General features: G+C 45.4%; 1 protein-coding gene across 8 annotated transcripts in view; it reads left to right on the forward strand.

The window, feature by feature from the left end:
* Positions 1 to 9323: 9323 nt before the first annotated feature.
* MPP7 (membrane palmitoylated protein 7) overlaps positions 9324 to 21857 on the forward strand; it is a 300103-nt gene continuing 287569 nt past the window's right edge. For 7 of the 8 annotated variants that reach the window (XR_005593934.1, XM_039523991.1, XM_039523987.1 and 4 more), the window contains exons 1-2: positions 9324 to 9524; positions 17070 to 17138. The gene's annotated coding sequence lies outside the window, so the exon portion shown is untranslated. The remainder of the gene's footprint in view (positions 9525 to 17069; positions 17139 to 21857) is intronic. The other variant, XM_039523985.1, reaches the window with a different exon arrangement.

Genomic DNA, 21857 nt, shown 5'->3' on the forward strand with positions numbered 1-21857 from the left:
CTTCTCCCTAAAATGCACAGTCACATGCACAGTGATTTCTCTGTATCGGGAGTGGCAGGATGCTCAGCTTCCTCCAAAGCTGACCTCATCAGTATTGAACAGATTGTCTGTTAGGGAAGCTTAATATCAACATGAGCTACTTCCTTTTCACTGTACTGTAATATCACTGGTTTGTTGGGGATCTTTTTAATCTCGTACGATGTCATACTCATTTCAGTTTATTTTTACCTGAATCAGCATGATGTGGCCTCTTTTCTTCATTAGGTACTGTGAATTTACAAAGATTATATCAGTCTTTCAGTTGGCATCTTGGTAGCATGTCTTAACATGAAAAGCTGCCTCTTTCATAACACAATCACTAATTATGCAGCAACTCTAAAGGTTTTGTGCAATAGAATCAACTGTAAATAATCATAATTTAAGATACCACCAGAGAGAGGTGTAGAAGGAACAGTGAACTGTGCTCACGGCTACAGCCTATAGATTGCACAGGTGCTCTGCACCCTGCCTCTGGGATGTAGGAGAGGATTAGGATAGCACTTAAGGGAAAAGGTATAGGAAAATGAGTGTTGAAATTAACAACAGTATTAAATAATTGCCCTTTACATACAATCAGCTTCCAAGTGATCAGTATTTCAGTTGAGAGCCCAGGTGCTCATTCACTCAAACTCCCATCACCAATAGATACATCAAATGTTCACCCAATATCCTGCCCAAAAATCCCATCAGTGGCTCCTCTGTTTTCAATTGTGAAATTTTTTCCTCAGAGTTCCCCTTATCCTCTGAGTGAATGAGTAAGACGCACATGCAGGATCATGCCTACGAAAAAGAAAACTCCTGGCTTGCAGCCACATGCTAATTCATTAATAGGAGTTCACAGTCATCTGCCAAGAAAAATAAAAAAAGCAATGACATTTTAACTATCTTGTGAAACAAATAGTTCACGCTGCCAGTGAGCTCAGCAAAACAAGGAGTGAGCCTTATTAATGACTGTTTATCCCAACCTTCACATTTCACTTCTCATCACCTCTTCTAAACTTCCAAGTTTCTTAATGGAAACATTGGTAATACCATAACCATAAGTATGCAGCAAAGGAATGCACCTTTCCTTTGAAATATTATGAATGTTGTTTTTTTATTCTTTGGTTTTAGTTCTAGCTGTGCATTTCTCTCCCCCAAAACAATCATATTAAAGTTTTAAAATTCTCTGAACGTTGATCAATGTAAAGGTTACATTTGGCTTTAGTCAAGAAGTTTTGGTGGGGCAGGAGGAAGGTGTGCGTGTGTAAAGGTGGATTTTGTGATCCATCTGCTGTATGTACCAGTGTGGTTGCCACAGCCTCAAGACTGCTCTAAATTATACCCAATGCCACCAGACCGTACGGGGGCAATATAGTAGCCAGCAATTAGTTGTGTGGAGGTACATACTAACCAGGCCACCTACTCCAGCAGCAGGGAGGTGTAGTGGAGTGTGAGTTGCTACAGCAACTCTGTGCAACTGGAGGACTTCCTTGCATTGGGATGATTCTTCCATGGGCAGCTATGCCAGCTTTAGGATCACTCTGTTAGGATCAGACAATGCAGCACAAAATGGCTGAAATACTGCCCCGGATTTATGCCTCTATCTGCACCTTGTTGGCAACTGCATACAAAAATAAATTAGTCACTATGATATTTGACATCAGCCACATCAGTCATTGTGATAGCAAACAATTGCATATAGTATAAAACATCCATGTTAATATTAAATTAATTTCTTCAAGCTCCACATATCCCACACAAATGTGACAGGTTCTTACCAGCTCCATGGGAAACCTTGAATGCCAAGATCTCTCTCTTGCTTCTTCTTTCAAGCTAGGGTTCAACTGTTAGCAAGCTGCGCTTTAATGGGGCTGTGTAGTCATGGCACCAGTGCTGGGAGAGATCTCTGCTAGCACTATAAAAAACCCACCTCCATGACAGGAGTAGCTGTAGCACTGTCTACACTGCTATGTTACAGCACTGAAACTTGCAGCGCTTGAGGGTGTGTGTGTGTTTTCATACCCCTGAGCGAGAAAATTGCAGCACTCGAAAGGGGCAGTGTAGACACGGCCTCATAAAAAGTTGTACAGAGAGTTGTTTGTGGAAAGCAAAATAAATCAGTGAGTGAAGACTGTCCCTCAGTAATTGAGAATTTAGGGTAGGTTGTCCATTTAGAAAATACAATCCATTAGTACTATAATGACATTGGATCCAAGTTGAGGGAGTAAACTATTGCTGCCCAGAGACAACGCTAATATATTTACTTAGCTTTTGTCCCCTCAAATATTTTTGTTTGTAAAAACTTCCTGTTTCCTAGGAAATCCCCCTTTTCTGCAGTGTGTGTAAATCTTTCGCAAATGTAACATGATCCAAGCTGTGTGCCAAAATCAGAAGAAGAATACAGCTTGCATGCTCTGAACAGAGTGGGAGACACCTGAGATGGCTCTCTGTTCAATTATGCAAGAATCTCAGTTATGTGCTGCAAAAGCATCAGTGTCAGGAGGTGAAGAGGGCCACAACAGTATGTATCCAGATAAAAACAAACACAGGAGGGGAGTTCTCAAACTCTCTCATAAGACTGACCACATGTCAATAAAGAAACTGTCTCAGATCTATTACCCTTCCTGTTTATAACCACATAACATCCCTCTGTCAACAACAACAATTGCCTACATGGAAAAATAATATTAGGAAAATATATAATGCATTTTTAGCTATCTTTAAATGCAATTTAGCAACTGGAAAAAAAGGCAGTGTTAGCACCACACTACCAGCTAGTTTTCTCTGTAGGCCACCAGCCAGTGCTCTGCGGATCACCAGCGGGTTGTCCAGATAAGCAGCTTTTGGCTCTGGTTTGGTAGAATTCTAACCTATCCAGGGGAAAGGAGAAAATCCCACCAGCTCCACCATAAGTCATTTTAAAGTTACTTTGTGAGTTGGAGTGGAAGGACAGTTTCCCACATAGGACTGCCAACTTTGTACTTACACAAACCCAAACACCCTTGTCCTGGCCCTCTTCAGAGGCCCTGCCCCTGCTCACTCCATCTCCACCCCCTCTGTCACTAGCTCTCCCCACCCTCACTCACTTGCTCATTTTCACTGGGCTGGAAGGAGTGAAGCAGGGCTCCGTCGGGGGGTGTGGGCTCTGGAATGGGGCCAGAAATGAGGAGTTCAGGGTGTGGGAGGGGTCTCCGGACTTAGACAGTGGGTTGGGATGCAGAAGGAGGTCAGAGCTCCAGCTGGGGGTGTGGCTCTGGGGTGGGGCCAGGGATGAGTGGTTTGGGGTGCAGGAGGGGACTCCGGACTGGCGGGTGTAGTCAAGGGGCTTGGAGTATGGGAGGGGGCTCCAGGCTGAGACGAGAGTTGGGGCTCTGGGCTGGGGGTGTGGGTTCCAGGGTGGGGCCAGAAAGGAGGGTTTCAGGGTGTGGGAGGGTGCTCTGGGCTGGGGGTTGGGCTGTGTGTGTGGGGGGGTGGGGGCTCCAGCTGGGGATGCAGCTCTGCTGTGGGGCTGGGGATGAGGGATTTGGGGTGCAGGAGGGGGCTCTGGGGTAGGGCTGAGGGGTTCAGCATGCAGGAGGGGGCTCCAGGCAGGTGTGCAGGACAGTGTGAGGGCTCCAGCTGGGGGTGCAGGCTCTGGGCTGGGGATGAGGGGTTTGGGGTGCAGGAGGGTGCTCTGTGTTGGGACCGAGAGGTTCAGAATGTGGGAGGGGGATCAGGGCTGGGGCAGGGGGTTGGGGCATGGGAAGGGGTCAGGGGTGCAGCTTTGGGTGGCGCTCTCCTAAAGCAGCTCCCGGAAGCAGCGGCATATCCTCTCTCCGCCTACTACATTGAGATGTGGCCAGGCATGCCGCTGCTTCCAGGAGCCATGCAGAGCCACGGCAGGCAAGGGAGCCTGTCTTAGCCCCGCTGCACTGCCGACCGGACTTTTAACGGCCCGGTCAGTGGTGCTGACTGGAGCTGCCAAGGTCCCTTTTTGAGCAGGCGTTCGGGTCAAAAACCGGACTCCGGGCAACCCTATTCCCACATCTCCATGTTAGTTCCTGTACTTTTCCACAAGTGAAACCACAGTCCCTGTGGGAGTTACTGTCTCCAGCAGAACCCCAGGCCAGAATAACTCACTTCCCCTGCATTCTCTTACTAAGAGGAGGACCAAGGGCCAGATTTTCTAAAGTAGATGTAGATAGACACCTACTGTGATTTTCACAAGAAACTGAGCAAATTAGGTACCTAGTTCCCACTCAGATCAATGGGAGTTAGGCATCTAACCTTGTGATAAATGAAGTGGGGGTAGCTCCCGTTTATGGACATCTAGCCAGCCAGCTATAAAATTCCTCTTAGTAGCTGTTCTCTACTTGCTTTACCTGTAAAGGGTTAACAGCCCACAGGTAAAAGAAAAGGAATAGGGTATCTGACCAAAAGGGCAAATGGGAAGGTAGAACTTTTTAAAATTGGGAAAAAAAACCTTTCCTTTTGTCTGTTGTTCTCTGGAGGAGGAGACTCAGAGCAGCAATGCTATAAGCAGGAATGCTGTATAAGTCTTACATCAGGTAAGAAAATTCATGAGATCATACCTAGAATTACTTATTTGAACCCCCCCAAATATGTAAGTAAATTAGGGATGTTTAGCTAGATGTGATCAGTTCTTTTTCTTTATTTTCGCTTGTGGATCTCCTCTGTGCTAACCCCAGATGCTTTTGTTTGCTTGCAACCTTTAATCTGAACCCCCAAAAAGCTATTTTGGGTGCTTAATTTTTGTAATTGTTTCTTTTAGATCTAGCAAAAAGCCTAAGTTCCAGATGTATTTTTTTCCTTTTTGTTTTTAATAAAATAATTTACCTTTTTAAAGAACAGGATTGGATTTTTGTTGTCCTAAGAGGTTTATAAATGTTTGATTAGCTGATAGCTACAGCTAATTTTCTTTGTTTTCTTTCTCAGCTCTTCCCCAGAGGGGGTTGAAAGGGCTTGAGGGTACCCCACAGGGAGGAATTCCTAACTGCTCCTTCCTGGGTTCAAAGGGTTTTTTTTTGCATTTGGGTGGTGGCAGCGTTTACCAAGCCACGGTCTGAGAAAAGCTGTAACCTTGGGAGGGTAATACAAGCCTGGAATGGCCAGTATCAATTTTTAAAATCCTTGCGGGCCTCCACCTTTCGCACTTGAAGTGCCAGAGTGGGGATTCAGCCTTGACAAACCTGTTTAGGTACTTTTCAAAATCCTATTAGGTGCTAGATTAGATTCAGTATTGCAATGCCTATCTTTTGGTACTCTGCCATCCAGGGGAAACTACAGCCCCAAGACAGGTACCCAGACTTTTTATACAATGCATTAAGAGAGTTAGGTGCCAGAAATGGACTACACTAAAGCCAGCATGCTGAGTGGGGCAATGCCTAGACCAGGCAATAGGAAATGCTGGGGAGAGGGGTGTGGCCTAATCCCTGACCCTCAAAGGAGTTCGGTGCCAAACTCCAGGTGAGAGGGAGGTGTCTATCGCCATTTGGGATTCACAGCTATTGAACCCTCTCCTGGAGATAGGTGGCTAAGATAAGTCAGCTCTTTCTCACAATAGCCCTGTGGTTAGAACACTCATTCAGATAAATATTAATTGGTATGTGGACATGAGCTTGCCAATGGCAGATTTAACAAACAGCAAGATTAGCAAATGCTAGTTGTTGGTCCACACCCACACCCCAGTCTGCTTCTCCCATCTGCCAGTGACAGAAGAACAAAAAGATGGGCCCCAGTGCAGGTTTTGATTGTGGGCCTTCATGTGACAAACACATGTCCCACTTTCAAATAAACTCTCACTTCCAGTAACCCCCCACTCATCCCTGCCTCTGCACCTTTGCTCTGCTCCCGTGTTCTCCCCTCCTCCCACAGCTCTAGCATTGCCAACTTTCTAATGGTACAAAACTGAACACCCCTTCCCTACCCCTTTTCCAAGGCCCTGGCTCTGCCCTGCTGCTTCTCAGAGGCCCAGCCCCGGCTCGCTCCATCCCCCCTCACTTGTTCTCCACCACCCTCTCACTTTCACCGGGCTGGGGTAGTGGGGTGAGGGCTCTGGGTGGGGCCAGAAATGCGGGGTTCAGGATGTGGGAGAGGGCTCCGGGCTGGGGAAGGGGGTTGGGATGTGTGTGTGTGGGGGGGGGTAAGGACTCCGGCTGGGGTGCAGGCTCTGGGGTGGGGCTGGGGATGAGGGTTTGGGGCAAAGGAGGGGGCTCCAGGCTGGGGTAGGGTACGGGATGTGTGTGAGGGCACCAGCTGGGGGTGTGGGCTCTGGGGTGGGGCTGGAGATGAGGGGCTTCGGGTGCAGGAGGGGGCTCAGGGCTAGGATAGGGGGTTGGGTGTAGGGGGTTGCGGGGTCCCAGCCATGCTTACCATGGCTCCCAGGAGGCAACAGGAGCTGCGAGGGTGGCGTCGATGTGCGCAAAGGCAGCACACGGAGCCTACCTGGCTACCCATGAGTTTATGGGCTGCAAGGACACCTGGTAACCCTACCGAGGTCCATGCCATACCATCTGCCTCCCCAGGCCCAGGCCCTGCACCAGTGCTGCTGTCGCTAGAACTATGACCACTGCCCCCACCAAAGCCAGAACGGCTGTTGTGGGAGCCCAAGCCGTGAACCACTACTGCTGCTGCCACCAGATATAGAGTCAGAGCCGCATGCCGGCTCATGCTACCCCCATTTGAATTTACCCTGGCAATGGGAGCAAGGGAAGCCCTGCCTTTGGCGGTTCCACTAATCAGAATTCATGGCAGAATCACCATTGTGGAGCCTACTCCCTGACCACGTTCAAACGTGGGCAGTGGGGACCAGTTAGGGTGACCAGATGTCCCAATTTTATAGGGACAGTCCCGATATTCGGCGCTTATTGTTATATAGGTGCCTATTACCCTCCACCCTCTGTCCCGATTTTTCACACTTTCTATCTGGTCACCCTAGGACCAGTGCATTGCTCTTCCTACAAGGTTCAGCAGGCCACAAACAATGGCAGCAGCCTGCACCAGGCATATGTTGTTCAGCTGAGCAGCCCGAGCCTGCAGGGACCATCCAAGTGCATAGGGCCTTGAGCAGCTGCACCAGCTGTTCCTCTGTCCCTGCCAACGCCCCGCTCCACTCGATTCTGGGGTCCCACCCTAACAAGTAACTGAGTCAGTCACCATGGCAAGGAACTCCCTTGCTGCCTTAGGGCTGCTGCATTTGCATGGGTTGCATGAGTCTAACACTCTCCTTGGCCATCAGCCTCCATTTTTATAGGAGTCTCAGGGACACATACACACCTGTCCTGCAATGCCTTTGCAAAATCTCTCATCACTTGAGCATGCCCAACAGTGACTTGTAGTAACAGAAGTTTCCTACCCAATCCTGCAGGGGTCACAACCACTGGGCATGCTCCAGTGCGAGGGTGACCAGATGTCCTGATTTTATAGAGACAGTCCCGATAGTTGATGGCTTGTTTTATATAGGGGCCTATTACCCCCCTAACCCTCATGCTGACTTTTCACCCTTGCTATCTGGTCACCCCATCCAGTGCTGAAGGGGCTGCTGTTGGGAAATGTAGCTTGTTTCCCAAGTTCTATAGATGAACTTGAAAGGAGCAAAACCAAAGGCCGCATAGATAAGCAAGTCAACAATGAAGCAGGTCAAAGCAATCTTCCTGCTGAAATAGGTTTGATGTCCCCATCTGTTAAAAACCACTTTCAAGATTCAGTTTTATCACCTGAGCGATTGCATATGCCAGTACAGATTGGTCCTTGCCAGCCCATTCAAAGTGATAGGCCAGATGGCAGTTTGTAGGGGGGTGGGGGAAGGAAAGTTCCTTTTTTCCCCCCCATTTTTATTTTGCAGAATGAAAAATGCACCACATGAAGATGTGCATGTCAAGTGGCCTAGCCTACTCATATCTGGAGAGCAACTACTGTGGCATTTACTTGAGCATCGATAAACTACTTGCCATATATAATACAATCTTTGTGCAATTTATCAGTGACACCAAGAGAATGAAATAATTGAGCAAAATGATTACCAATTAACAGGTTTCAGAGTAGCAGCTATGTTAGTCTGTAGCCACAAAAAGAACAGGAGTACTTGTGGCACCTTAGAACAGTCTTTTAGCATTAGAAACCAGGAGGCACATATACCAGTCCTCTTCAGATGTAGATGTCTGCTAGGGTACTGTGTATACCATAAGCTTAAAGGGAAGACCTACAGATGCTGCAAGCACTAGGCTCTATGGCTTTAACCCACAGCAGGTTTCCAAAAAACAATTGCACATTTTGAGTAATGGAGAATTCCTTTCTTAGGGATGCCAGAAGCTAAAGAGGGCTAATACTCTAGACATAATTGCTTTGTCAATTCCTCACCGTTGTGTCCTGCCTCAACACCAAGTGGTGAGACCTTCTATCACCTGTGGAGGGTGAGAATCCCCGGTGGGCCACATCCACACAATATACATACTACCTGTATGGCTCTGAGGATGTCACACGGGCCACAGCTGTGTGCTGATTGGGCTGCAAGCAGCTCATAGGTTGAGAACCACTGGGCTAGAGCTTTCCCTCCAGCTCAGCTAAGGTGGAGGGAATGTACCCTAGAATGAGCCAGCACCTTATGTATGTGTTTATGGAAAAAAAGATTGGCTAAACTAGAATCCCTTGTGGAAACAAACATTGTGCAAAGCTCCTCCTCAGCTTCAGAGGAAAACTGAATTGTAAAAGTGCTGTTTAAATGTGAAATATGGCTTGAAAATAGCTTCTTAGACTAGTAGTGCAGTTAAGGGTGGCTATAAGTACTGAGAACAAAGAGCTGCAGGAAGAAGTAAATATGAATCTCTTACTATCCAGTTACAAACCAAAATTTGGCAACCTTGATAAAAGAAACACACCTGACCCAATCTCAGACGGGTTGCAGCTGTAATTTTACGTAGAAGGCCAAGAGATGAGAGTCCGAGACTGGGAAACAACGAGCAGCGCTTGGTGCTCCCGAGCACATTCAGCCGTACAGAAGTTGAGGCTTCCCCAGAGTAAGGTTCAGCGAAGCCCGCTCCCGGCTTGGGGCAAACCAGCCACCTGACCGCTCCCCTCCCATAGCCGCCGGCACTGACCCCGCCCTCTTACACGCCGCTTTCCACCTGGCGTCCCGCGGCTGCAGGTGGGCGGGATAGAGTGGCTCTAGGCAGCCAATCCGAGCACCGGTTTGGTTTACCTTTCCCAACCAATGAAATGGCTGACTTTGGTAGGGGGGGTAGGAACCAGCTCGCGCCATTCCGCGGCCAATCAGGAGGTAGCTTCCCGCCCCCCGCCCCCCAGCGGTTACGGGTCTGGGCGCTCCTCCCCCCCTGCTAGTTCCCCGCCCCTGAGGGGAGGCGGCCCTGTCCGGCTCAGCCCCCAGCCATTCGAGGCGCGGCGAGCGGGATGGTAGCTGGCTGGCTGGCGTGGGATTCTCAGCTAGAGGAAGCTGGAGCCGCGTTTGTCGCGGGCAGAGTGCGGAGGCCTCGCTGTGCTCAGTGCAGGTGAGAGCCGGAGCTGGAGGCCGAGACCCGCCGGCCGTTGGGCGCTGCCCCGGTTATTGGGCTGGGGGAGTGATGGCGGGAGGGGCTGCGAATGTGGGGCTGACAAAGGGACTGAGACACCCCCCTCCCCCGCGGGGCGTGAGGGTCCGGGGATGCGCGAGGGGGCTTCCCGCGCGTGCCCCCAGCAAATCGGGTCAGGGACCCGTTTTCGGAGGTGGGGGAGGGGGCAGGTGCGTGCGTGGGGACAGAGGGAGGGGCTGCCCCGGGGATGTCCTGGGGCTGGTGGGGGCTCGGGACCGGGGATGCCTGGAGGGGGTGTCTGGGGGCCGCTGGGGCCGGATACCCGGGGGAGAAGAGCGGTGTCGAGGGGCTGGGGCGTCTTGGGAAGGAGGTCTGTGCAGGGCTGGTGTGTCTGAGCTGTTTCGTAACGACTTCAGGGTCGATCAAGCTTGTAAGACGTTAGTTTTAATTTTTTGTTCTTATGCCCGTAGCTGTCGGTGGTGGGAAGGTAAGAGTGTCACCTGGCTGAGGAGTTGGGGTGTGCAGAGAAGGAGGCTGCCCCTGTGTAGGCTTTACATAAATGGCAGTCAAGGCAGGGGTACTTTTACGGCAGCAGACTGGTACTGGTGTACGGGAGGCAATCTGTCGCTAAATCTGGATTTTATTTTTGGTGGTGAATGAATGGGAAGAGTGAATCGTCTCTGTGTGGGCTGGTGGGAGGAGACAGGAGGGACGAGTACCAGGCCCACTTGTCAGGTTGCTTGCAGGTTAGGGTGAGGAAGCATCCTTTGATTCCTGATTAGCTGCCCATTAAATTAGTATTTCCAGACAGATACGAAAGCCTTGTTTGTCAGGGAGCAGATTCCAAGATTTCACCAGTAATTCAACATCAGTTTGTTGACATGAGAAGGCAGATGTTACAAGGAAATGCTCCTGTTAGTGTTGAGTAGATTGAATGTTTTGTTAGCACAAAGATTAAATGCTGTTCTACACAGCAAAGTCCATTTTATTTTATACAATATTCTTTTTATGAGTGCTTGTTTATCCTTTATTCAAATGATGCTTTATATTTTAAAGTGCCGTAATATGGGGAGACGATTGTAATTTGAATACTGCACTAATCTTTGTGTATAATATATTCATACCTAGCTCTTATATCTCAGATTTTCATCCATAGATAACAAAGTGCTTTACACAGGAGATCAGTCTCATTTCCCCCATTCTACAGATGAGGAAACTTGAGACACTGGGAAGTGAAGTGAGTTGCCCAAGCTCACCCAGCAGGCCAGTGGTAGAGTCAGGAATAGAGCCCAGGTCTCCTGAGTTCCATTCCAGTGCTCTCTCCACTAGATTGCATTGCCTGTCCATGGCGTATGAACTATAAATTTTACTCGATGGGTCAAAATGTAAGGGGAGAAGTTCCCTTAATTATGAATAGTGCTACAGCCATTTCTTGTTTTAAAATGTAAGGCACCATTGGGAATAGTTAAGGAGAATTAATTTATAAGAAGTAATGGATGTGAATAAATCATTGAGTAACATCAGACTACATTGCTAAACCCAGGAGACCTATTAACTTTAATTTATAGGTCATTGGTACCATGAGTTATTTCTATGAATTGCTTAAAAATAGCTTAATTCACTTCTGTGAAACAAACTCCTTATGGATAAAATATGTGGACATTAATAAAACATACAGCAGGCAAGTCTTGACAGAGTTTATAAATAAGATTATTCACTTGTTCAATTGTGTGCAAAGAGCACAAATTGTGTTTACTGTGAGAGTTGGAAAGGGTGGCTAGTATACCCAACTTTAATTTTCTATGTTCTCTTTCCTGAAAACATAATTCTACCTTTCATTTTAATTTCTAGTCATAACAAAGCATCTCCCTATATTTCCAGGCTACTCTTAGGTCAAGCCACAGACTTCTTTAATAGTTCATTTCCTCATTATTTATTCTGAAATATTTGGGGAAACTTGAATGGTAAGTATTTTTCTGTCTGGGAAACTTACCACCTTGGACACATCTACTAACTTCACCATATTCTGATAACGGAGAAAATCATATATTTTACAAGCCCATTTAAAAATAAAACCCCTTTCCTCAACAAGTAGAGTTTTTCCAAGTTCACTAAATGTATGTAATCTGCTTGGTGGTCATCCTAAATTTACATTTTTTTAATCCAATTTGCACTTAAATATTTTAATAGTTGATTAAAATCCATTGGAACACTTCACTAAACTCTTAATTACTTTGTTCATTTTGTAGTATTTAACAAATAGAACAACAGTTCTTGGAAAGCTCAACTGCTCAAAGTTTTAAATGTCATTTTGTGAGATTTGTGGTTTTATCTTCTAACCTGGTTATCTTGGTAAATGAAGGACTTCCTATCAGAAGGATTTACTTACTGATATAGCAGCAGGTTGAATAGAGATGTTTGCTGACTATGTGTGTGTCACTCTTAAACTAAGTACAGTAGTTAGAATTTTTGGGGTACATGCAATATGAAGTCATCTGCAATGTTGCTTTTTGTACATTGATTTTTTTTATCTGTTGCTTGCCGTATTTGTATAAGTATTTAGTCATAAATGAAATCTTGTCTGATATAAAGTAACATTTGCTTGTTTTGTTGGCTCAAATTGTCAGAAAGGACACAATCTCCCATTTTACTGTACTTGGGAATTAATTTTAGCATTGAGCTAAATGATCCTAGTAGGATTGTGCAAAAAACCATTCTGAATGAAGGCAGGCAACTATACCATGTTTGTAGTCTCCAGAAGTTGTCTTAAAGCAACACTTGATTTAAGGCCCTTCACTTTAAGTTTTAATAAAAGAGTTGGTTTTCATTGTTGTTTGACATTTCATTTAAAACTTTTACTCTGATTTAACTTTTCCCTGTTGTGTTCATAAGACAAACATTGTAGCACTGGTGTGGAGTTGAGAATGAGAGTGAAATTGGACTAATCAATCTGATCAGAATGAAAATATGTAATCCGCCAGTATAGAAAAAAGTAAACTAGATTTGTTTGAGATTTGAGTCCAAGGTGAACATGTGTTCTTTTTTAGAATAAAAGTTTGCTTCATATGTACAGGTATAGATGGAAAAAATAAAGCACTCTAAGGGCATAATGCTAATTCTGGAAACTAGTCTTCATACTATTCAAGTGTCAAAATTAGATACCGGTAACTGGTATTTCAGAAGGACAAAGTGTAAAAACCCATACTTTGGAATATGAAAACAAGGGCAATAAAGTACGTCCATTTAAAAACTTTTTTGCATTTCTGGCAGGTCTTAAAAAATTTACAGAACCCTGGCTATACTAGAGAATATGTCTAGTAGCTAGAGGCCATTATGAAAGCTGCAACTCCTCCTTAGCATTGTGCTTGTAAGAACCAACACACTCTTCTTTCCTGAGTGCCTGGGGGAGGGAGGGTGCTGGCACTGTCACTGGAATCTGCTGAGATACCTATCTCTTCTCTTGACCCTGGCAATTCAGGAGTTGTTTCAGTTTCAGACAATATCTTTTCAATATCTAATCTCTCCCTCCTTTTCTGCTCCCTCCCCACTTGTTTGAAAACCCAGTGCCCTCTGCCCCCAGAGTCACTTGACTGACTTGTGGGAAGAAGGGAGCAGCTGGGAACTGTGGGCTCAAGAGGAGGCCCCATAATTCAGGGAGAGTGCAGCCATCCTCTGCACGAGGCTCGCTGTGGAACAGACTTTTGGAAGTATAGCAGGTACTGTTACAATTTGTTCAGAGCAGTCTGTATTTGTTTTATTGGCGTATCTTTTTCTTTTCTTTGAAAGTTGCTTCAGTGAATTCATTGTGGGATTTTATGTCATTGGCTTCAGCCAGGCACATTCTGTGTAGCAGCCATGCAAACTTGTACTGGCACAGCAGCATGAACTTATTCCTGAGTCCTGGCCTGTAGTACATGTGTTGTTCCTGCTCTATGCCTCTTAAAAAGAGGTTGCTGTGTAAATGACTGGTCTCTGACTTGGTCGAGGGTGGTCAAGTAGTGGTTGCATTCAGTAGGGGAGGTTTTTGGGGTGAGTGCTTGTTGTGAGAAGAGCTGCTGCAGCTTCAGCAGCGTTCAGGATCTCAACAGGACAGGTATTTCCAGCTGTGGAACATCTCTCTTGCATGTTTTGAGCCAGGCCAGGTGAGAGCCCATAGGTGCTGAAAGTAGAGATGTGGGGGGTGCTACTGCACTCCCTGGCTTATAATGGAAATCACTTCATACAGAGTTTACAGTTTGGCTGTCAACACTACCACTGTAAAAATTGTTCTAGCACCCCTGTGAGAGCCAGAGCAGGTTGAACATTTTCCTACTTCTCTTAGGAGCTCTGCAGGTACCAGAACATAGGATTGGTTTTGGTGAAGATTAGCAGTGTCTCAGGCTGGCATCACTGCCTATAAATTACCTCCAAACACTCGTTTTTAATTCACTGTGCCTCGGTTGCATTAGCCGTCTCAGGACTCTTTCCTCACTTCCCCAGTTGCTACTCTAGCCTTTTGAGGTATAGTTTTCAGATCCACTCTTCCCACGTGGAGCAGAGAAGCTTGGTGCCACAAAGGGTTCTCTATTCCTAGAAGCGGGGTTTATTTGCTGTGCTAACCTAATTTGGTCTTTCCTACACTAGAGAATGTTGGTGTTGCACTCACTACCACATGAAATACATTGTATGTCAAGACTGCTTACAGTGGTACATAGATGTTCATATTGCAGTTGATACGGCATTTCCTTGGAGGAAGGCTAGACACTGTTGCCTTTCATTGACACTACATCATTGCAGTATCAGTACAGTCAATCAGCACTGGTATAAGGGCTGTATCAATACAATTAGGCTTCTCAGTGCAGTGCTCCTGCCAGCCCAGAACATTAGCTCAGTTACCATTTAAATTGGGTGCATGCAGTTCTGAGAGTAGTTGAGGTTGTATTCTGTGGCTTCAGCTCTGTCCATTTCTCTTTCCATGGCTGCTCTCAGTTGCTTCATCTCCAGAGAAGCATAAAAGGATGCAAGAATAGAATTAAAAATAAGACCTTATTTAGGACTTAAAAAAAATTCCCCATAGGGATTAATCTGGAGAACAAGGGACAGAAATCAAAGGCCGGTTAGCAGACACATGGCCACATACAAGCAAGCACTCCTCCCTCTGTATTTGTTTTATTGGAGTATCTTTTTCTTTTCTTTGAAAGTTGCTTCAGTGAATTCATTGTGGGATTTTATGTCACTGGCTTCAGCCAGGCACATTCTGTGCAGCAGCCTCAGCGCTATAAAAATCCCCGCGAGCTCCCAGCGCTGGTGCACTGTTTATACTGGCACTTTACAGCACTGAAATTTGCAGTGCTCAGGGGGGTATTTTTTCACACCTCTGAGCGAGAAAGTTGCAGCACTGTAAAGAGCCAGTATAGACAAGCCCTAAGGAGTCCATCTCCCTCATCAGCATCTCCCATGCTCTATATCAGGGGTTGGCAACCTTTCAGAAGTGGTGTGCCGAGTCTTCATTTATTCACTCTAATTTAAGGTTTCGTGTGCCAGTAATACATTTTAACGTTTTTAGAAGGTCTCTTTCTATAAGTCTATAATATATAATTAAACTATTGTTGTCTGTAAAGTAAATAAGGTTTTTAAAATGTTTAAGAAGTTTTATTTAAAATTAAATTAAAATGCAGAGCCCCCTGGCTCGGTGGCCAGGACCTGGGCAGTGTGAGTGCCACTGAAAATCAGCTCGTGTGCCGCCTTCGGCACCTGTGCCATAGGTTGCCTACCCCTGCTCTATATCATAAAAAAGAGAACATAGCTAAGAGATACAGAAAAGCTGATTTGGTGCTCTCCAAGTAGATCCACTTCCACTTAGCACTTCATTATCCACTTGTCCTATCCCTCCAGCCACTGAGAAGAGGTACATCCTACAGGGTCCACATCTCATTGCATAGTGTTGTTTTTTTTGAAAGGTGGGTATGATAGAGGGACACTGGCTTGATCATATAGGGAGTGTGTGAACTCCCTCTGGGCCTGGCTCCTCCCATCTTTGGATCCTAGGGAGATGGAAAGCATTAGCTTATTTGCTTTTATTTTGCATCTCAGTAATTTGAAAGAATAGCAGAATTAAAATGAAAAGAGAAATCAAGCTTATTCCTTTTTTGGCACTGGTAATCAAGGTATTCAGCATAATAAGGGGATCCAGGGTCTGCGTCGCTCTGGCAACTGATCAAGGGGAAGCTGCTGATTCTCCATCTCATTTGTTAAGTATGTTCCCTGCCCCTCATGGTGCATGAGCTAGTGCTAGATAGAGTTGCTTGAAGCATCCATTGGAACAAACATTATGTGAATGGGTATAAAAGTACACTGTATAATAGACATTATGAAGTAATCCACAGTGCTATAATGCTTTCAGGACATGCTACTTACGGATGGGCAACCACTGTGTGCACCTGAATCAGGATAACTAGTATTGATTAGCTATACTGATGCAAGTTGCAATAGCACAGTTATTTACTATTTGTATTACAGTAATGCTTGGAGGCTGGAGTGTCACCGCATCCACTGAGGAGGAGGGAGGCAGTAACAATGGACAGTGAGGCTGAGGCAGTTTCTTCAGTCAGCTGAGCTTTTGCTATAACATTTGTCTTGTACACTGCATAATACAAAGGGGTTGAGTAAATGAATTCAATATATAGTTTAAACTTTGTTATTCAGCATCACTAAGAAAAGGTAGGTTGTTCAGCAATCTGTAACAAATAGTTAGATAGTTGTGTACACAAATTGCTGTGACTTTAGAGTTGAGAGTGTGGAGCAATTTAAAAGCCAGGAAATAGCCACTTGATGTATTGATTACAGGTTTTCCACTTAAATCCTTGGAAAACATTCCAGCTCTTTTATGCCAAACGTATAACTGTTTCTGGATAACTGTAAGTGCACTATACTAATTCTAGTGTTTTCAAAATTATCCCCTGACTTTCCACAAGTGGAGCATGGCGTTACCTGCAGTTGGCAGGGGACTGAGCAGTTGTACAAGTACAAAATGAAGTGTCCTAGAGGATTTATCTTTCCCAGTGGAGGAAGCCTTTCACATGAGACGTTTCCAATCAAGATTTATATCTTACTATGTGTGCTAGTGTTAAAAGCAAGCATATGAAATCTTGTGAATGATTTGACTATATGCCTGTCTTGAGTGATTTCACTGAGAAGCCGCTGGACCTCAATTCGGCATTCAGTTAGCTGATGTGTAGTTCTGCATTTAACCAGAGTGATGACAATTGGGACTGGGTGGTTTTTAGATACATTTAAAATCTAGGCAATTTAAAGAGTCTCTCCAGCAAACAAGAGTTTCCCTAAGTTTTCATACTTCTTTGAGAAGGGGAAAGCCATCCTTTTATTTCTCGGTGCTTAAAAAAACATGGTTTAAATAGCATAAAATAGAGCTCTGTAGGTTCTTTATTGGTATGAAAAGGGAAAAAAAATGTTTAGCGAGTACTATCAACTCTCAGGTTAGGACAGATGTCACAATAGTATTGGGCTTTTCTCTGTTTATTTCAGGCTCAGAAGATTGACTCTTCTGCATGTTCCCCCTTTGGTGGTATCGTCAATCCATGTTGAATGCTGAGAGTAAGTTAATCTTCCAGATAAATTGATTACTTGATAACTACTTCCTGAACCATTGCTTTCTGATAACACAGGATTGGATTCAAATTTCTTTATTAATCTACTGTAAGGCTCTAAACATAACATTATGGATTAGTATTGTCAACTGTTTTAATTACTTTAAACATTTGTTTAAGACATCACAGGTACTTTATCTCATGAGTTAGGATGCAGTCCCTGACTTGTTAAACTTGCAATGGTCATGATAGAACATGTTGCAGTGGGGGACACTCCCAGTTTTATGGTACAAAGTTCCTCAAAAAAGGAAATATCAATTACATCAACATCTGCAATATATCATATTGCAGTCTGCCATCATTATGCTAATACTAAAAACTGTAGTATGAAAATATTCATTACAGTGCCTGTCCCTACAGAATTGTTTTAGAACTATTTGTCTTCAGATTTGCCAGTGTGTCAATTCAGTTTTACCTAAAGAGATTACAGAAGTTTTCCTGCATTCATAATAAACTGTTTTCTGTACTGATCTCCGCTTCTAAAACTGGAGTCATTCCAAATGGAATGGAGTTCCATGTGGATCTCAAACACACAGAACTATTGTTTAATAAGTTATATTATTCACACATCATTATTATATAGTCCACAGGTGGCCAAACCATGGCTCGTGAGCCACATGCAGCTCTTTTACTGTTAAATTGTGGCTCACGGAGCTCTCCACATCCTCCCTGCCCATTCTCTACCTACCAGACAGTAGGGAGGGAATTTGGGTCTTCTGCCCTGCCGCAGTGTGGTGAGGCTAGGGACTTCTGCCAGAGATAAGTGTTGCCTGCTGGGGGGGCACAAGTTAAAGGTCCCCCCCAACCCCCAACAGCCTGAGTCATGATTCCCCCTGCCCTGCCCCCTTTACCCCCCAAAACTTACCGGCAGTGGCCCCTTGCAGCTCCTAGCTCTTAGCTTTACATGGAGAGGCAGTGGAAAACACCTGGAAGTTACAGGGAGGGGCTGCTGTTTTGGCCCGTGGGCAGAGGCACCAGCAAAAGCAGTGGTTTTCCTTGCAGTTCCCAGCTGTTTGCCATTGCCTCTCCCCACAGCCAACTGTAGTTCCCAGCTTTCTGGCTCCAGCAGCTGCCATGTAGGGAGGGAGCCCGGCAGCACCATGTGACCAGGTGGGCCCAGCAAACCCTGGCAAAAATCGGGGGAAGCATGTGATCTCCCCCACTCACTCCCCACACACAAATTCTGCAATCTCTGGCTTCTGCCCAGTGTGGTGGAGAGTCTCAGGGCTTCAGCTCCATGGGGTGTGCCTGACAAGGCTTGAGCCTTCAGCAGGAATGGGCTGAAGTCCTGAGCCCCGACAGGCACGTCCCAACTCTCGAACTTCTGAAGATTGTCGTATGCGGCTCAGAGGGTCATAAGTTTGACCACCCCTGTTGTATATCATGAATAATACCTAAAAGAAAACAGACTTAACACTTTGCTAGTTATATACTAAATACAGCAGATTATAAATATTCTGCAGCTTTCACATGCACAAATGAGAAACAGCAATTTATAAAATAGTATTAAACTGCAGACACGCAGATAATAAAACATTGCTCTTTTCATCACTTTGTCTTTATGTTGTATACTGACTTAGTGGCAAAATAGAGTTGGCCAGGCCTGTCAAGACAAATTTAGGGCTCTGGTACATTGTGTTTGCTGGGACCCCACTCCATCCTGTTTCACCCTAGGGTACACTTTACTGCAGATGGGTTCAATAATATAGTTATCTACAACAGAAACTTTCATTAAAACTGTATTTTTTGAAATATGGACTCAGTTGTAAGAAGCTAATGTAAGCTGTGTTTAATTCAGTTCCATCAGGTTACGAAAAATGTATAACTAGATCTGACAATTCCCCTTTTTCCCTAATAGATCAGTCTATTCCCATCAATTCAGCCCCCTGTCAGTTCTTCCCATCCAGCCTCTCCTGGGATTCTTCACACCCCCAGAGGCAGAGGTTGGAGCCTCAGGAGGGTCTCCAGTCCACTCTCCCCCTCTCAGGCTCAGGGTGGCAGCCTGAAGTGCTCCTCCCTCCTCTTCCCTTTCCTCTTCCCAGGCACCACATGCTGCAGGGAGGGAGATGAGGGAGCAGAGGAGCTGTCCCTGCCCACAGGGTGGAGTGGATATCCCCTGAGCTGTGTGTCTCTTCCCCCTCACTCCCATCCTGCTAAAATAGGGGAGGAGGAGGGGCAGGAGAGGACAGAGCACACTGTCCTGTTCCCTGCAGCAGCTGTGATTGGGAACCACTGTTTGACTGGTGCCTAGATCTGGGCAAATTTCCTTGATGCTGGTAACACGGCGCTGGATTTTGCTTACCCTCAGACCATCAACTGTGAAGAGTGTATACAAGTCAGGCTCAGGAAAAAAAAAAAAAGGGGGGGGGAAGTAGAGAAACTGCAGAACAAGAAGCAAGGAAAAGAACTCTAGAATATTTTGGATGGAAACCAGGGCATGGCGAAGGAGAGAAAGATGATGGTAATTCTTTGAGATCTGTATCTGTGAAAGGAGGAAGAATATTTAGAGAATAAGGAGGATGAACATGAATCACCTCATTTTTCTGTTAAGAACCTTCTTTCACATGCAGGGCCTGTAAAACAGGGTGACATAAACAGATTTGTGCTTCATAACTGCAAGAGAAAAATCCACCCAGAAAGCGATACCTAAGGAAAGCAGTTTCCCTGTGTGCTTCTTTCCTATAGTTTTTGAAATGGAGAAAAAATTGAACTGGATAGCAGTGATGTAGCATGCTGTTTGTTGCATTCCATGTTGACTTTTCCCCAGGATGCAGCAACTCAAGGTGTTCTTCCTACCTTAGTCCCGCTAACTGGGTGGACTGTGGATCACAGCTGCATGGGTGGCAGGTGTAATAGACCAGGGAGGATAAGCCTCCCCTGGTGCAGCCACCACCAACCTGCCACTGGATGCCTGGGCCATGGTGACCCTGCCTGCGCTCCGTCTCTTTCCCCTTCTTGCTCCATCCCTTCCCTGAGGCCCCCACCACTGCCTGGTGAGTCCCTTCTCACTCCTGTCCTCCACTCTATTGCTCCTCTCCTTCACCGTCCTCTCCCGCGAGACCCTATTGCTCGTCGCATCCATCCTCACCCCCCCACCCTTGTGAGCAGGGTGGAGGCGGGGAGGGACATGGCAAGGGGTGGCGGGGTCTGGGTCCAGACAGAGGTGGAATGTGGGCAGGGCTGCAGGTGGAAGAGGCAGGACAGGGAGCTGGCCTCCCTGAGGGGAAGCTTCATCCGCCTACCATGCACAGCTGTGTAAACAAAACCCGACCATGGAAAAAGCAATGCACACATAATATGCTATGTGAAATAGATGAATGCAAGAAGAAGATTAAAAGATGATAAAACCATCCACTCATTACTGAAGACAAATTTTGCAAATGAAAAAGAAAAGTGGAAGGAAACTCTGAAACACATTTTAGATGTTTTATTTCTTGAAGAATGAGGATTAGTTTTCTGTTGCTTGAGTGGCAAGCTGGGTGATAAATCCAATGGCAATTTCTTGGATGTTACTGAGTTGTTAGCCAAGTATGATTGGATTTTGGGTAATCATGCTGATGATGTGAAAAAGGCACAGGCGCAGCATCAGAGAGTTCAAATGCGCTACTTATCCCCTGAGCCAAAATTAATTTATTCAAGAATGCACAGGGAAAGATGTGAAAATAGTCTGAGGTGAAGCTGAAGAGGCCAACTACTTCTCAATAATTTCTGATGCATCCAGACAGCTCACGCAAGGAACAAACACTATTGATCAGATACATTTATCAAATACCTACTGATAACTTTGTGATTTAAGAATACTTTTTTGTGCTTCAGAGACTTTACCAAGAAGACTGCTGAGGAAATAGCAGAAATGATTCACAACACCATAGATGAACATGGATTAGATTTCAAACTGTTGTAGTCAAGTTTATGATGGTACTGTGCCAATATGGCACAGCAGGCCTCTGGAGGCCAGGCAATGCTTCAACAGAATCCTCGGGCACGTTTTTCTCCACATGGATTGAATACTTTGAACTTGGTTTGTGCTGATTCAGCTGAATCATCAATTGATTGTATTACATTCTTTGGATACCTTCAGCCATTGTACAGTATTTTCAGCACATGTCTGACAGCAATGGGAAAATCTTGATTCATTCCATTTAATATCAGTTATGTAGTCGGCTGGGTGTATTGATTGTGTACATGTTCTTCTGCCAAGAACCTGAAAGGCTTACAAATGGCATTGAATGAGTTGTCTGAATTAAGCCTGACTGCCAAAACCACAAGTGATATTGCTGGACTGGTAATACACACATAGTTAAATTTTGATGTTTTACTTTCCTCAGTTTGGCTGAAAATTCTAATCCCCATCAATGAATGGAATTTGGTCCTTCAGCATGGAGATGCTATGCTTGATGTTGAAAGAGACAGCATTGAGGACTTCTCACTGAACTGGCACAATTGTGAGAGAAATGGAATGAAATTTATGATGAATGTGTTCATGTTGCAGCAAAACTTTGGTATTGATTCTCCAGGGGCAATACGACCATCCAAAAATAAAAGTGATGGTGCAGGTAATCAAGACAAGCCTGTAAAGGACACTTTTCTGGAACAGTTTTCTCTTTTACATCATAGTCTCTGTTGTAGGTGGCCTCAAAAAAACAGTTTGCTGCACTCATCATAT

The sequence above is a fragment of the Mauremys reevesii genome, linkage group 2 (genome assembly GCF_016161935.1).
Source record: "Mauremys reevesii isolate NIE-2019 linkage group 2, ASM1616193v1, whole genome shotgun sequence".
NCBI lineage: Eukaryota > Metazoa > Chordata > Testudines > Geoemydidae > Mauremys > Mauremys reevesii.